A 14,458-nucleotide genomic window follows, 5' to 3' on the forward strand; every position below is an offset into this window, starting at 1 on the left:
CTACTCTCAAAATCGACCAGCCATGTTGGCTATTATTATTTTTTGCTCCAAAGCCATTAGGGTTTATAACAGATTCTTGACTCTTGATTCCATGATAAGGTAAGGTTTAGGAAATTACATTTAAATTACTTTGAAACTCTGAAACGATTATACAGTAATATATGTAAAATATATTGAATTATTTTATGCACTTGAAAATTGTTTACATTTCTTTGATTGATGCACATTTGAGACATGCACCAAAAAAACAAAAAGAATTCCTTTTGTAAAACTTACTTGGCAATAAATATCTTTCTGATTCTGATTAGGTTTTAAAATAGATATTTAATTCATGGTATGAACAATTTAGCAGAATAAATTTATGAAGTTAGACTTTTCACCAATGCCTGACTATCAGTGAACAGTGAAAGACATCTGCAACATGGCCAAAATCTCGGGTATACTTTATATTTTTTTTATTAATTTGCAACCATGGTGATATCTGTCATAAACATGAAAATCCCCGTTTTGACATGAAGGATAAACTCAATGAAAAAGCTGGTTTCACAATTGCGCAGAAATTTAGTTTATGTCTTTACATTTTTTCCAACCTCGATTTTTTTGTTATTTTACCTTTTACAGGTAAGGGATTCGTTTGCATGACCTGTACAAATGTTTAAGAAAGTGTTAAAGTCCCTGTATAGGCAATAAAAAAAATCGAAACGCATTATAAATGTTAAAAATGTATTGCTAAAACACATTACAAAGACTGAATAGCCTACGTGCACAAGCGTAGTGACGAACTTCCGCTGTCGCCAGAAGTCAGTATATCTGTTTCCGGTTTACTTGCACGTCGCCCAAAATGTCTGTTTTTACTCGATGTCTCCAGAATCTTCTGAAAATACGCGTCAGCGATGTTCATCGCATTGTTGATGCCTGGTCCCCTGCTCCGACAAGCAAGAGGGACAAGGGCTTTAAACTCTACATATCGAGTTATCTGCACAACTACAAGGGTAAGTATTTTAATCTAATGTGGTGTGCCGGCAGATAGCGGCTAAGCTAGTTTGCCACGTGTTCATTTTTAATGTAACGTTAGTATAGAAGCTTGTTTTTTCTTAGTTTTAAAGCAAACTGTTTGTTAATTTTTGTGATAATTGTAATATCAATTATATTAACTTGGTCTCCTCTCAGTTTCTAATAAAGATCAGGGCACAGGTGAAGTCACTGTCAGGGCATTGTGTTACAGGTCCATGAGGAAAGCAGATAAACCTCACAGTTTGAGTGTATGGTGAAGCTAGAATTGATAAGACCGCAGTTATAGGCTTGTTACTTTAATAGCCCGGTGTTCCTGGGGACTCGGCTAAGGTTATTCATGATTAATGTAACTCAAATCAAATGAAAACAGTTATTGTAGGCAGGTAAGTTTCCCTAGCTGGTCCCCTCTGTGTAAAATGCGTTCTTATTCAAATTTTCAACTCAGTCATTCGTTTAAGATGCAATCTTGTATTATAAGTATTAGGCTATCATGATTATACAGTGAGCAAGCTATATAAATAAGTATTTAATATAATAAGTGTAGAGCAACAACCGAGGGTGTAAGGTAAAGGCTGAATATTGTAGATTTATTACAATATGTTGCATGTTTGAATTAAAATACCTGTGGATATGCAGGAGCACACACAAAGGCCTGACTGGAGATTTGCCAGATCTATCCGTCCTTCAGGTGAGTAGGGATATAACAATAGCACATTTCACTGTACAGTATGATATATCAACCAAAATCTATATACCAATATTTCATTATTTTCTTTTTCCTCCCCTTTTACAAACAAATATTCTGCTTCAAAGAAAAAAAATGAAATTGATGTTATCATAAGGGTTCTTCATTATGAACTTGTATGCCATGCATAACATACTGTGGATAGAAATTACAGGGAAAGTTACTGGTATGATAATTGTGGTTATATTATATTACTATTATATTTAGTGTATTGCTAATCAATATATTGTTACTTCCCAGGTGACAGTGGCTCACTTCAAGAGCAGGTGAAGCAAGTTGGGACAATGTTGAAGACATTTGCTCGCGACTGGGCAATCGGGTACAACTTGCAAACAACACCTGTGGTTGTTGGTTTAATTCCCACTGGGGCCACCTGTACATGTAGTAGACCTAGATATAAATGTCATAGTTTAGTAGTTGAAGGTCCAGGACTGACTACTTTATTCTTTTATTCTGGGAACCCCTGTAGGTGCAGATCAGACCCCAGTGCTGCGACGTCTTGGAATTTGGCGATGTTGTGCGTAGCATGGACAACAAAATGGACGCTATGCTGCAACATTTCAGTGCCAATGTTTTGGTTGGAGAGTTATCCCTGCCAGGGGATCTGTTACTCCCCCCCCTAGACACCCAGGAAGATTTGGCGTTGCTTGACAACAGTTTGAGGTAGGATAAAAGCTCCAGCAACGATTTGTAAGTGTGCCGATTTCGTTTATAAAGCCATAGGGTAATCTAAAAGGTAAAATTAAGATTGTACACTGCATATTCTACAGTCTGAATCCACAGCCTGTCACATTTTAAATTTATGAGAAGCTTCAGAGAAATTTAATTTGTAACACTTTTTTTTTGTATTTTCAGCTTCGGTTTTTGGCAATCAAATGTGGGAGGGACCTAAAGACAACCGTGTGGCGAATGCTTCAGAGTATCTTCTCTAATCACCTTTCCATCAATACAACCTGGACTGGTGTAGGGGATAAAGCATGTTTTAGAGACATGTTCCTGAAGACCATTGTTCAAAGTAAGTTGGATATTTTTATATTTAAGTAGATGTGTATGACCTTATGCCATTCAAATGGAATGACAGATCTTTATTTTCTACAGGAGCCATCCGGAAGAACCCAGCAACCCAGGATGCCACTGATGAGGCGATCCAGGTTAACGTTACGCGTTACCTGAAAGGAGCATCTGAACGTGAAGGTGGAAAAAGGCGCCGCACAGCTGGGAGGGACCCACAGCCGACCCCTTAAACCTAGGCTGACTACTGACACCCCAGCATCACTGACAACTGGAACCCTTTCTTTATCCTGCAATCAGTAACATCAAGACCCATAAAAAAAGCCTGCTAAAAGTGTCAGACTACACTCACACAATCCACACTGTTCACTGTGGAAATTGCTCTTTTTTTTTCTCTCTCTCTCGTGACCCTGCCTTGAGGGCAGCTCCTTGGATGAATATGGGATGGTTTGTACTTTTATACAGGCACACGAGGAATCACTGAAGATATGCTGTTAATTGTATTTGTTCCCTCTTGTTGTCATGTGTAATTTGAATGTCAAAATGTATATTATACCTGTTATCCTGCACATTCTTTGATACCAAAGATCTCAATTATTTCATATACAATTTGCTACTTATTTCATTGTTACAGTGCTTAACTATTCTATTTTTAAATATAGCTTGTAAATCCTAGATTATACATCTAATACTTGATATCTGCACATTATCTGGTATCAAATATTCTACTTACCGTGACTTTAGTATTGGCTTATTTCATTCCGTCAGTGCTTAACGATTCTATTATAAATAATATAATAGATAATATGTAAATTCTCCTCCTTCCTCCTGAGTCTCCATGGCTCATACCAGCTCCACCTCAAGTCCTCCTGGCTTCGCCTCCCACGGCTTCATCTCCTGAGTCTTCCATGGCCCTGTCTCCAGAACCTTCTACCGCTCTGCCCCCTGAGCCCGCCATGGCTCTGCCACCTGAGTCTTCCACGGCTCCGCCCTCCATGGCTCCGCCACCTGAATCTTCCATGGCTCCGCCTTCCACGGCTCCACCCTCTGAGTTCTCCATGGCTGTGGTCCTATGGCCACCTCCCGGGCCTCCTGACCCAGTCCCTGTCCTGTGGCCGCCTCCCAGGCTCCCTGACCCAGTCCCCGTCCTGTGGCCGCCTCCCAGACCCCTGACCCAGTCCCCGTCCTGTGGCCACCTCCTAGACCTCCAGACCCAGTCTCCACCTTGAGGTCATTCCCTTGGTCTCCAGGCCATCCGCCTGACCTTCTCTGGACCGCCTGTTTGCCCCTTATGACTGCCTGGTGACACACGATGCATTTCTGATCTAAATTTATAGCCTTTTTTTCTTTAAATATGTAATTTTGTGAATATTTCTGCCACGATGGTTCTATTCCATAACACTGAATATGGCAATCAGGGCTGGACTGGTAATCCACTGGTAATATGCTCAATGTTCGTGTATATAGACATGTTGGTGGATTTTGGCTATTGAAAGTAACATTTTAATCGAACGGCTCAAATGAACGAAATGACTTGAATAAAGATTTGTTCATTTTACTGAATGAGATTCAAAGATCCAAGTTAGTAAAATGATCAGATCTTACCATCACTATATTTTAGTCATGTTTCTTGTGATGTAACTTGCTACTTTCTCAGCTTATCAGTTTTAGTTGAGTTGTTTCTTTCTGTACTGTAGTTGGCAGCTAGATACATTTTGGAGTACATTCCCAAAAGTTGAATAGATCCTAATAGGCCCTATTTTCTTTAAATAGTCAAATGTAAAACTGGTTACTGTGCAGAGAAATACAAGACAAAACAACTTATTGTGTCACTCCTTTTCTGAACTTATCTTCTAGAGAGAGTTTCACTGAATTCATTTTGGAGGTAATAAACTCCATCCTCATGTCTCTATTTCTTGTCATACTGGCTTGTCCTTCATTTGTATTTAATTTCTGGATACAAATAAAAAAGGAATCAATGCAGAAAGAAAAATAATATTTTCTAAAAGGATTTTTGTTTTTTTCATTTAACCCCTAGAATGAATAAATCTCTTAATAAATCATGTGTATATCTGTAATGAGGAAATATGTGAATATACAACATTATGATCCAATGATCAGAGTTAAATGAGACAAAGATTCAAAGAACACAAAGATAGATTCAGAGATCACAAAGACACAGAAACTCCTCCCTCATACAACACTCACCAGGAAGTGACTGTTTCATTTCTCTCTTTGCTGTCGTACTGACTCTTCTGTGAATATTTGGATCAATGATCAGTGCAGAACTAAGGGAAATACTTTCAACAAGGATTTTTGTGAAGTTAGTTTCAGAGTAGACAGCAGATCTTTGGTGATTCTGATGGTTATTCATTCTTGAAAGCAACATTCAGGAAGTGAAAGTAAAGTTCAGATCGTCTTTTAGAAACAGTAAAAATGGCTTCTCTATCTGTGGAAGATCTCTCTTGTCCCGTGTGCTGTGATATCTACAAGGATCCTGTTTTTACTGTCGTGTAGTCACAGTTTGTGTAAAGAGTGTCTTCAACAGTTCTGGAAAATCAAGAGGACTCAGGAGTGTCCCATCTGCAGGAGAAGATCTTCAAAACAAGAACCTCCTTGTAATCTGGTGTTGAAGAATTTATGTGATTCATTCCTAAAGGAGAGATCAGAGTGTGAGGAGATCTGCAGTATACACAGAGAGAAACTCAAACTCTTCTGTCTGGATGATAAACAGCCGGTGTGTTTAGTGTGCAGAGATTCAGAGAAACACACCAATCATAAATTCAAACCCATCTGTGAAGTTGTTCCATCTTACAAGGTACTAAAAATGTTCTTGAGTCATCCAAGGATAAAACATGTGTGTAATTTATCTGCACTCTTTATGATAAAAAATAAAAAAGTCTCAACTTTATGAGAATAAAACCTCAGATCCTTCATCAGACATCTGCAGTGTTGCCAGACTGGGCGGGTTCCTTCCCAATTGGGCTACTTTCTATAGATTTGTGTGGGGGAAAATGTGCTTGTACGGGTGGTCAAAATTTGGGCTGCTTTGGAATGATGTTAGTGGGTTTTTAAAATGATAAAATTAAGAGTTTCCATTGCCCATGCAACTAAAATAAAGAAAATGGTCTGGTCTGCACTTATAGCGCATTTTTTTTTTAACCTTAGTGGTTACCAAAGTGCTTTACATTGTGTCCCATTTACCATTTCTCACACACACTCACACACATACACTAATGACGACAGAGTTGCCAGGCAAGGTGCTAGCCTGCCATTGGGAGCAACTTGGTGTTCAGTGCCTTGCACAAGGACACTTCGGCATGTGGGCCGGGATTTGAACCGCCAACTGCGATTAGTGGCCCACCCGCTCTACCACCTGAGCTACAGCCGCCCCCAGAAAACATCTCCACACACAATCATTCAATCAAATTGAACACTGATTAACAGAAAATGTGTTTAATCCTGTTCAGAGGAGATACGGGTTGGCACATGCACCAGTGAGTTCTGAATGTTTACGATCTGCAGGTGTTGCTCGTTGGTTTAAGTGATAAAAATTAGACAATATTAACATGGACAAAGTGGTAAAAATTTAATGGAGAAGTTACCCAGATATCAAGTGGTGGTTAATGCCAGGACTTATCTGTGGATTTTCTTGGAGAAATTGCACCTTCGATTGCATTTCTGTGCATGTGTGTTTGTTTATATGTGTGAATAAAGAAAAACGGGTAAAGAGGCACTTACAAGGGAAGTGAATGGTGTCAAGGTTTGGAGGGTTTAAAGTCAGAAATGTGAAGCTTATAAATGTACTTACTTTTGGGTCTGGGTATCTCAGCGAGTAAAGACGATGACTATCACACCTGGAGTTGCAAGTTCGAATCAAGGGCATGCTGAGTGATTCCAGTCAGGTCTCCTAAGCAACCAAATTGGCCGGGTTGCTAGGCAAGGTAGTGTTGGGCCTCATGTATTCAGATACAAGACAAAGGCATGCCTAACACAGTCGTAAAGCCTTACTGAGGCCTACAAACACTGTCATAAATCTAACTGATAAAGACCGTGCCAATATCAAACAAAGGGAGTACAAAACAGACGACAACTCCCATGAAGCCTTGCTCACTTTACACCTATGTGTGAAATTCCAAAGCGATCGAATTGTCAACTCTTATTGGATAAGGTGCACGACAGAACGCCCCTCAACCATGATGTCATCGGGAGTAGAAATACCTTTGAGATCATTCTGGGCATTGCTTCCAGCAACTTTGCATGCCGGACATAGACACATCTCATCGCTGCTCTCAGGTGTAGCCTCATTGCACAAGGAAGTAACGTACGAGTTAAAACTGTGGCCATACAATCTCCATCTCACTGGACGAGTTGATCACTCTGTGTTCCACTGAACACTCAAACAGATCTGAAGGAGACAGCCGAGCAATCCACATCTTCATCCGTTTGCCTGCAGAAGTGAAGATAGAAGATTTCTCTTCCCTCTTCAATCAAGTTTACGTCGCTGATTTCTCCGCCCGCCTGCCAACAGAGCGAGGGAACGGTCAACACTCCAGCCACGAGGAACCGAGTCGGAGTCAAACGATGGATGAACACACATTCTACCTGCATCCTCACGCGGTTGAAGTAAGAGGTTGCGTCTGGGCAGAGGTAGAATATTTTAGTGTGTTATTCTTGTGTATCAAGCTTGTACAGTTTATGGGCTGCCGAGTCCGGTCAATGCTGTTAATAATACTCATGGTATTACTGTAACGTACTGTTATCACAAATGAGATTTGCTGTGTTGTAATCCAACCACGTTGGACTGTTGTGTATTTCCGCCATCGGCACACTGAGTTTATCCATTAAAGAGTCAAAGACCGTGAGACGGTTTACGAGCCGGTTTATTATGAGTGATAAACTAACAGCTGTTATTCTCTCCCACGATCACGAAACCGGCTGCGGTGCCGCCACTTTATTCTCTCTCTCTCTCTCGTACTAACCACACACACACGACCCTCACAAACATACCACATACATTTGACTAGTAGATAACTTGGTGATAGAACTCAGCTTTGTCCCTAATTTATCGTGCAAGCGGAGACACGCGGTAAACAGGCAGACGCCATTAAACCAGCTTCTCTCCGCCCACATCTACGGCCAAATGCTCTGGCCAGAAATCTCACGTGATGTACTCTCCATGAGAGTCACGTCCACCATTTTATGTGCGTCACTTACACACACACACACACACACACACACACACACACACACACAAACACAATTATTATTTTTGTTGTAATACACATTATGTCACAAATGCTGTTGATTGAGTTTAACTTGTATGTATTTATTCTGAAAGTGCTCCATGATTTATAACAGATATCTGATCATCTGAGTGTTAGATGACATGAAGCGATTTGTGGGCGTTCTGGCGCACTATGGCTGCCGTCGCATCATCCAGGTGGATGCTGCACACTGGTGGTGGTTGAGGAGATTCCCCCTATACTATGTAAATCGTTTTGAGTGCCTAGAAAAGTGCTTTATAAATGCAAGGAATTATTAATTATTATAGGGGGCGTCCCGTGTGTGTATTGGAGATCTCAATCTTTATGCAGCTGATGCATGTCATTGACTATCTCTGAATGAAAACTTTAATCATCCGGTCTTTAGCTTTTATTTATTTACCTCCTTTAAACACTGATCGATCGCTCTCTATTCCCTATAGCAGACTATTATGCATAACCCTGTTATGCAGTTTTGAGTTTGAAGACTCGGTCGATCCCTGGACGAGGATCTGCTGACGACACACTCACTTTGAATTATTGATATTTTAAACAAAACTTCATTTATTTAAAGAAATAATAATTCAAGATTCTTCCAAATTAATTACAGTTTTCAAGGATTTCAGCCTCACAAAAATATCTAAATGTATTTTTAATGACAAAAACAATATACATCATATAATCGACCTCATGAACATATTCTTATCATCTCTCAGCAGCTTCAGTTTCACAGATTTTCACTTTGTTGAATTGCAGGAGGAACTCAATACAACACTGGAGTCTTTACAAGAGAAACTCAAACACACTGAAAACATTAAAGAAGAGTGTGATGAAGCAGTTCAACACATCAAGGTGAGGATACAGGATGAAGAATCAAACACATTTGGTGATAAATGATGTGATGTGTGTGAATGCAGAACTGATTGAAGTGAATTTGATGTGATTTCAGACTCAAGTTGAGCACACAGAGCATCAGATTAAAGAACAGTTTAAGAAGCTTCATGAGTTTCTCCGAGATGAAGAAGAAGCTACAATCACTTCACTGAGAGAGGAAGAGGAGCAGAAGAGTCAGATGATGAAGAAGAAGCTTGAGGAGATGAACACACACATCTCAGCTCTTTCACACACAATCAAACACATGGAGGAAATGATGAAATCCAATGACGATGTGTCATTTCTAAAGGTGAACGTCAAACTCTCATCATTGATTTCTGCTCTTATTGATCATTTGAGGAGATCATCAAGTGTTTTTTTGTCTTTTGCAGAACTTTAATGTGACAATGGAAAGGTAAGTGTCTCCTCTCTATGGTTGTGAAGTGAAAGTCACTGCAGTACTGACTCCTGAATGTTCTTCCAGAGCCCAGATCTCACAGCCGGATCCACAGATGACTTCTGGAGCTCTCATTCATGTGCCACATTACTTGGACAACCTGACATTCAGAGTCTGGAAGAAGATGCAAGACATTGTCCACAAGAGTGAGTCTATAAAACCAGGGGTGTATCTAGGGGAGGAGACACAGGGGCAGATCTAGGGGAGGGGACACAGGGGTGGATCTAGGGGAGGGGACACAGGGGCATTGAAGGGGCCAATCAGATTTCAGTTGGGGCTGATGCTCCTCTGTCCCCTCCCCTAGATCTGCCCATGTGTCCCCTCCCCTAGATCCGCCCCTGTGTCCCCTCCCCTTGATCCGCCCCTCTGTCCCCTCCCCTAGATCCTGCCCCTTGTGTCCCCCTCCCCTAGATCCGCCCCTGTGTCCCCTCCCCTAGATCCGCCCCTCTGTCCCCTCCGCTAGATCCGCCCCTGTGTCTCCTCCCCTAGATCCGCCCCTGTGTCCCCTCCCCTAGATCCGACCCTGTGTCCCCTCCCCTAGATATGCCCCTGTGTCCCCTCCCCTTGATCCGCCTCTGTGTCCCCTCCCCTAGATATGCCCCTGTGTCCCTCCCTTGATCCCCCTGTGTCCCTCCGCTAGATCCGCCCCTGTGTCCCCTCCCCTTGATCCGCCCCTGTGTCCCCTCCCCTAGATCCACCTCTGTGTCCCCTCCCCTAGATATGCCCCTGTGTCTCCTCCCCTAGATCCGCCCCTGTGTCCCCTCCCCTAGATCCGCCCCTGTGTCCCCTCCCCTAGATCTGCCCCTGTGTCCCCTCCCCTAGATCTGCCCCTGTGTCCCCTCCCCTAGATCAGCCCCTGTGTCCCCTCCCCTCGATCAGCCCCTGCTGCAGGAATTATTTATATATTTTTAAACAGATGTTTGTGTTGGGTGTCCGACAGCTTTAGTGTAATGAACACATTAACCCAAACGTGTCACGCACGAGTCATTAAGGAAACTAGTGCTGAAACTTAATCTGGAATAATGTTAGACATTGAAACAGTCTCCTCTTTGTATGGAAGCCCTGAACTGCAAGAAGAAAAACGGTGAAAAAAAAATACCTTCCTAAGCCTTAAATGTATTTTCTACGGAAGCTCAAAGAGGCCTCTGCGTTATTTTTATTTTTCTGTCTCGTTTTCTCGTGATCTCGACATCACTAAGGTTGTTTTCTCGTGATCATGTCGAGATCTCTGTCATTGACAACTTCCAGATTAGTGTCAGACACCTTCGAAGAAGACTATCACGTCTACAACTTTGTCGTAGAAAATACAGTGACCCTGAACGTTTGGCCAATTTCATTGCCAGCCAACTTGAGGGACCAGGACGTCTGCATGACTGCGGTCAGCCGCGATTTAGACCCGAGTGCGCGCATATTGCAGTAATAACGGTACTTTGCAGAAAGCACAGAAAGACGAGCTTCTTGACTCCTGTTGAGCGCAGAAGAAATCGAGTCTTACTCTACTGATGAAAAAGCGTTTATTAAGTGTTTGTGACGTGCTGGTGTTTATTAATATGTTTGATTTAGTCTATGTGAAAGGTGACTGGTTAGAAGACTCTTGGATAGGGCAGGTGAATATTTTATAACCAAAGTGTAATGAATTAACATAACTTTACATTTACATATAATAAATTGTACTTTTCTGCCAAGGATCTCTCATTGTCCTTCATACCTTGTAATAAACTTTTAATTGTAAATCCTGTAGGTCAATTAAAAACTGTATAGAAAATTAAAGGCAAAAACAACTTTTTGTTATCACGAGAAAACGAGACAGAAAAATAATAATAACGCAAGGCCTCATTGAGCTTCAGTAATTTTCTCTCTTCAATAAAGTAATGCGGTACCAACATTGGCCAGCAGGTGCAGCTATCAGTAAACATGTAATCTTGTGCTTTTAATGCTCTCACAGATGTCATGTGCAGACTTTCATGCTGGAATTTAATTATAATAATATATTTTAATATAAAGTTGTCTATGCTTTTGAAACACACTGTCGACTGCAGAAGTGAAGAGAAAAAAAATTTAAAGAGAGAAAAAAAAAAACATTTAAAAAAAAATATATTTTAAAGAGAGAAAAAAACATTTTTGAAGAGAGAAAAACATTTTTGAAGAGAGAAAAACATATATTTGACTTAGGCAAGGAACTGAGAAACAAATTTTTTTTTTGTTTGTTTGTTTGTTTGTTTTTCACATTGTGGTTCGGGGCTTCTGTATCTTTGCAACCTGAACTTAATTATTAAATCTATTATTAGGATAAAAAACAAACACACACACACACACACACACACACACGATCTAGATACAGTGCCACGACTGAAACAGGACGCAGGTGTCCCGGCATGCATCTTTGAAACCTGAAGCTCTTATTAACTTGACCCAGTGTGTAAAAATGTGCCAGTCCTCCGTGAGACACTGAAGAAACAGCGAGACGTGATGCAGCATGTATGAACGATCATCCCGACCCTAACCTGAACCCCTCTAAGAGCGCATGTGCCCATCATGTCACCCCTCAAACCTTTCAAATTGATACTTTGTTTTTGTGTATATTCAGAATATGTCACAGTATGTAACAATTGTTTCTCTCATCAGCTCCTGTGATTCTGGATCCAAACACCGCATATCCACTTCTGATCCTGTCTGATGATCTGACCAGTGTGAGACTCAGCATGAACATTCAACAGATTCCTGATAATCCAGAGAGATTTGACTATTATGAGTGTGTTCTGGGTTCAGAGTGTTTTAATTCAGGAACACACTGTTGGGATGTGGAGGTTAAAGACAATAAACTCTGGATTATTGGAGTAACTACAGCATCAAACCAGAGGAAGGGAGATGATTTCTTCAACACTGATGTCTGGAGTGTGCAGTATGATGAGTTTGGATTATCCTCACTATACATCAATAATCCCTCCACTGTGTTTGATGTCACACAATATCTTGAGCGTTTGAGAGTTCATCTGGATTATGACGGAGGAAAAGTGTCATTCTCTGATCCTGTAACTAACACACATCTACACACATTCACACACACATTCACACACACACTCTTGCCATTCTTCTGTAGTTATGATGTCACTCCTCTGAAGATTTTACCAGTTAAACTGATGGTGACAGAAAATCACAGTTCTGACTGATTGTGATTATCGATGATAAAATAAGAGAATTTAAGTGAAATCATTGTGAATTGTTGATCTTTGTAAAGGACTGATATGAGGTGATTTTAGACTTTATTATCAGTTTTCTGTCTTCTTTACATTATTTCATGTCTTATGAATGTATATTCTGATGTATAATAACCAATAATCATAATTATTTAGGCGTGATCAAGGTTAGATTGAATTGTTTTATGTCTTGATACACCGCTTGATGACAATATGAGACAATTTAAGATGAAATAAAATCATTAAATCCTCAAAATTCAGAGTTTTTCTTACAGTAACAGTCATTATACAAAAGAATTATATTGTGTTTTACAGTACGTGGAAATGAACAACTTCAACCATCAATAAGACAAAAGTGCCTTACATATTTATATTTATACATATATGAAAGTAATGTCATCACCTCCAGCCAGTCTTAAATAATGTGTCTGTTATAAACATCCTCATGTGTCTCTGATCTCATCTCTGACCCTCTCATGACCCCTGATTTCTGCATAATGTCCATCAGTGTGTTTTCTGCAGTCTGATGCTTTGACATGATATTGATCAATACATGCAGAACTAATAAATGACAGTGAAAGTGTTTTATATTAGTATATGTGTCTTAATATTGTTTAATAACTACATCAGCTCTAACAGAAGCCCTGTCCGGCTGTATGAGTGTGTGAACCTACATTAGACTTTATTACTCCAAGTGTATGAAAGCTTTGAGTATTAGTGGATGTGTGTCAATCCACCATTCAACACACTCAATTCTATGGAAATAGTCTATATACACACACACACACACACACACACACACACACACACACACACACACACACACACACACACACACACACACACACACTCTCTACATACACTTACAACACACACACACATGATCTATACACACACTTCACAAAAACTCTCTCTACATACTCTACACACACATTCAAATAGAAAAAATATAATATAAAATATTAAAATAGAAAATGAATGACTTCCGGTGGATTTGACGCTCTCGGCGCCTCTGGTCTGAACGGAAGTAGCAACTCTGATATCAGTCCGTCGGGTCCACTGCCGGTTTTCCGTACCGGGCGGACTTTCTAACAATTATACTGTTTAAGAAAATTATTGGTTTCATTATGCTTGAGAAATAATATTGTACTGTTGATCACCGCAATTCGTTTTACAATTGTATTTAATGTGATGTGATTGACACAGAGCCCAAGGCATAAGCGAACTAAGCGGCTGCTTAGGTCTCCCGTGGCCACCAGGGGCCCCCAAGAGCACATGAAATAAAAGCTTGATTCTTTTTATATATATATATTAATATTGCGCTTTTGTATAATTACCATTGTCCACTGACATATGTAAATATATATAATGTCAATGGACAATGGTAATTATACAAAAGCACAATATTAAATGTAATATTATGTTTAACGGGCTGCAGTCAGACAGTTAGCTGATTAAAGAGCAGCATCATTACAGCAACACAGCAATGACACAAAAAACATCCCTCTGGTAAAAAGAGGAAAACCGAGGAAGAGGAAAAAACAGCAAGCTAAAGGTGTGTAGCTAGGCTATGATGTGAGCTAACGTTAGCTGGCTAGTTAGTAAACATAGCCTAGCTAGCGTTCTTGTTTTAGGAAAGTTCACATTTGAATAATCATCCGTAAATAGCCTTGACGTCTTAATATATTATAATACAACATATTACTAGTTTGAGATTCAAGTTTCTGTCTTCTGTGTAAAAATAACTTATTCCTGGGTATATATTTTGCAATAAAAATAAGCTTCTGTTCCATAAACTTGGTACTGATAACAGTAACTTTGTTTACATTAGTCTAGCGTTTTGGGGTGGAACAGTTTGAAAGTGTATTATTGAGGTAGTTTGTAATAAAGTTGATGT

At 40.1% G+C, this 14,458-nt stretch overlaps 1 pseudogene; it reads left to right on the forward strand.

The window, feature by feature from the left end:
* Positions 1–4,990: 4,990 nt before the first annotated feature.
* Positions 4,991–13,113, forward strand: LOC127648311 (nuclear factor 7, brain-like; annotated as a pseudogene).
* The last annotated feature ends 1,345 nt before the right edge of the window (positions 13,114–14,458 follow it).

The sequence above is a fragment of the Xyrauchen texanus genome, chromosome 8 (assembly GCF_025860055.1).
Source record: "Xyrauchen texanus isolate HMW12.3.18 chromosome 8, RBS_HiC_50CHRs, whole genome shotgun sequence".
In the NCBI taxonomy this organism is placed as follows: Eukaryota; Metazoa; Chordata; class Actinopteri; order Cypriniformes; family Catostomidae; genus Xyrauchen; species Xyrauchen texanus.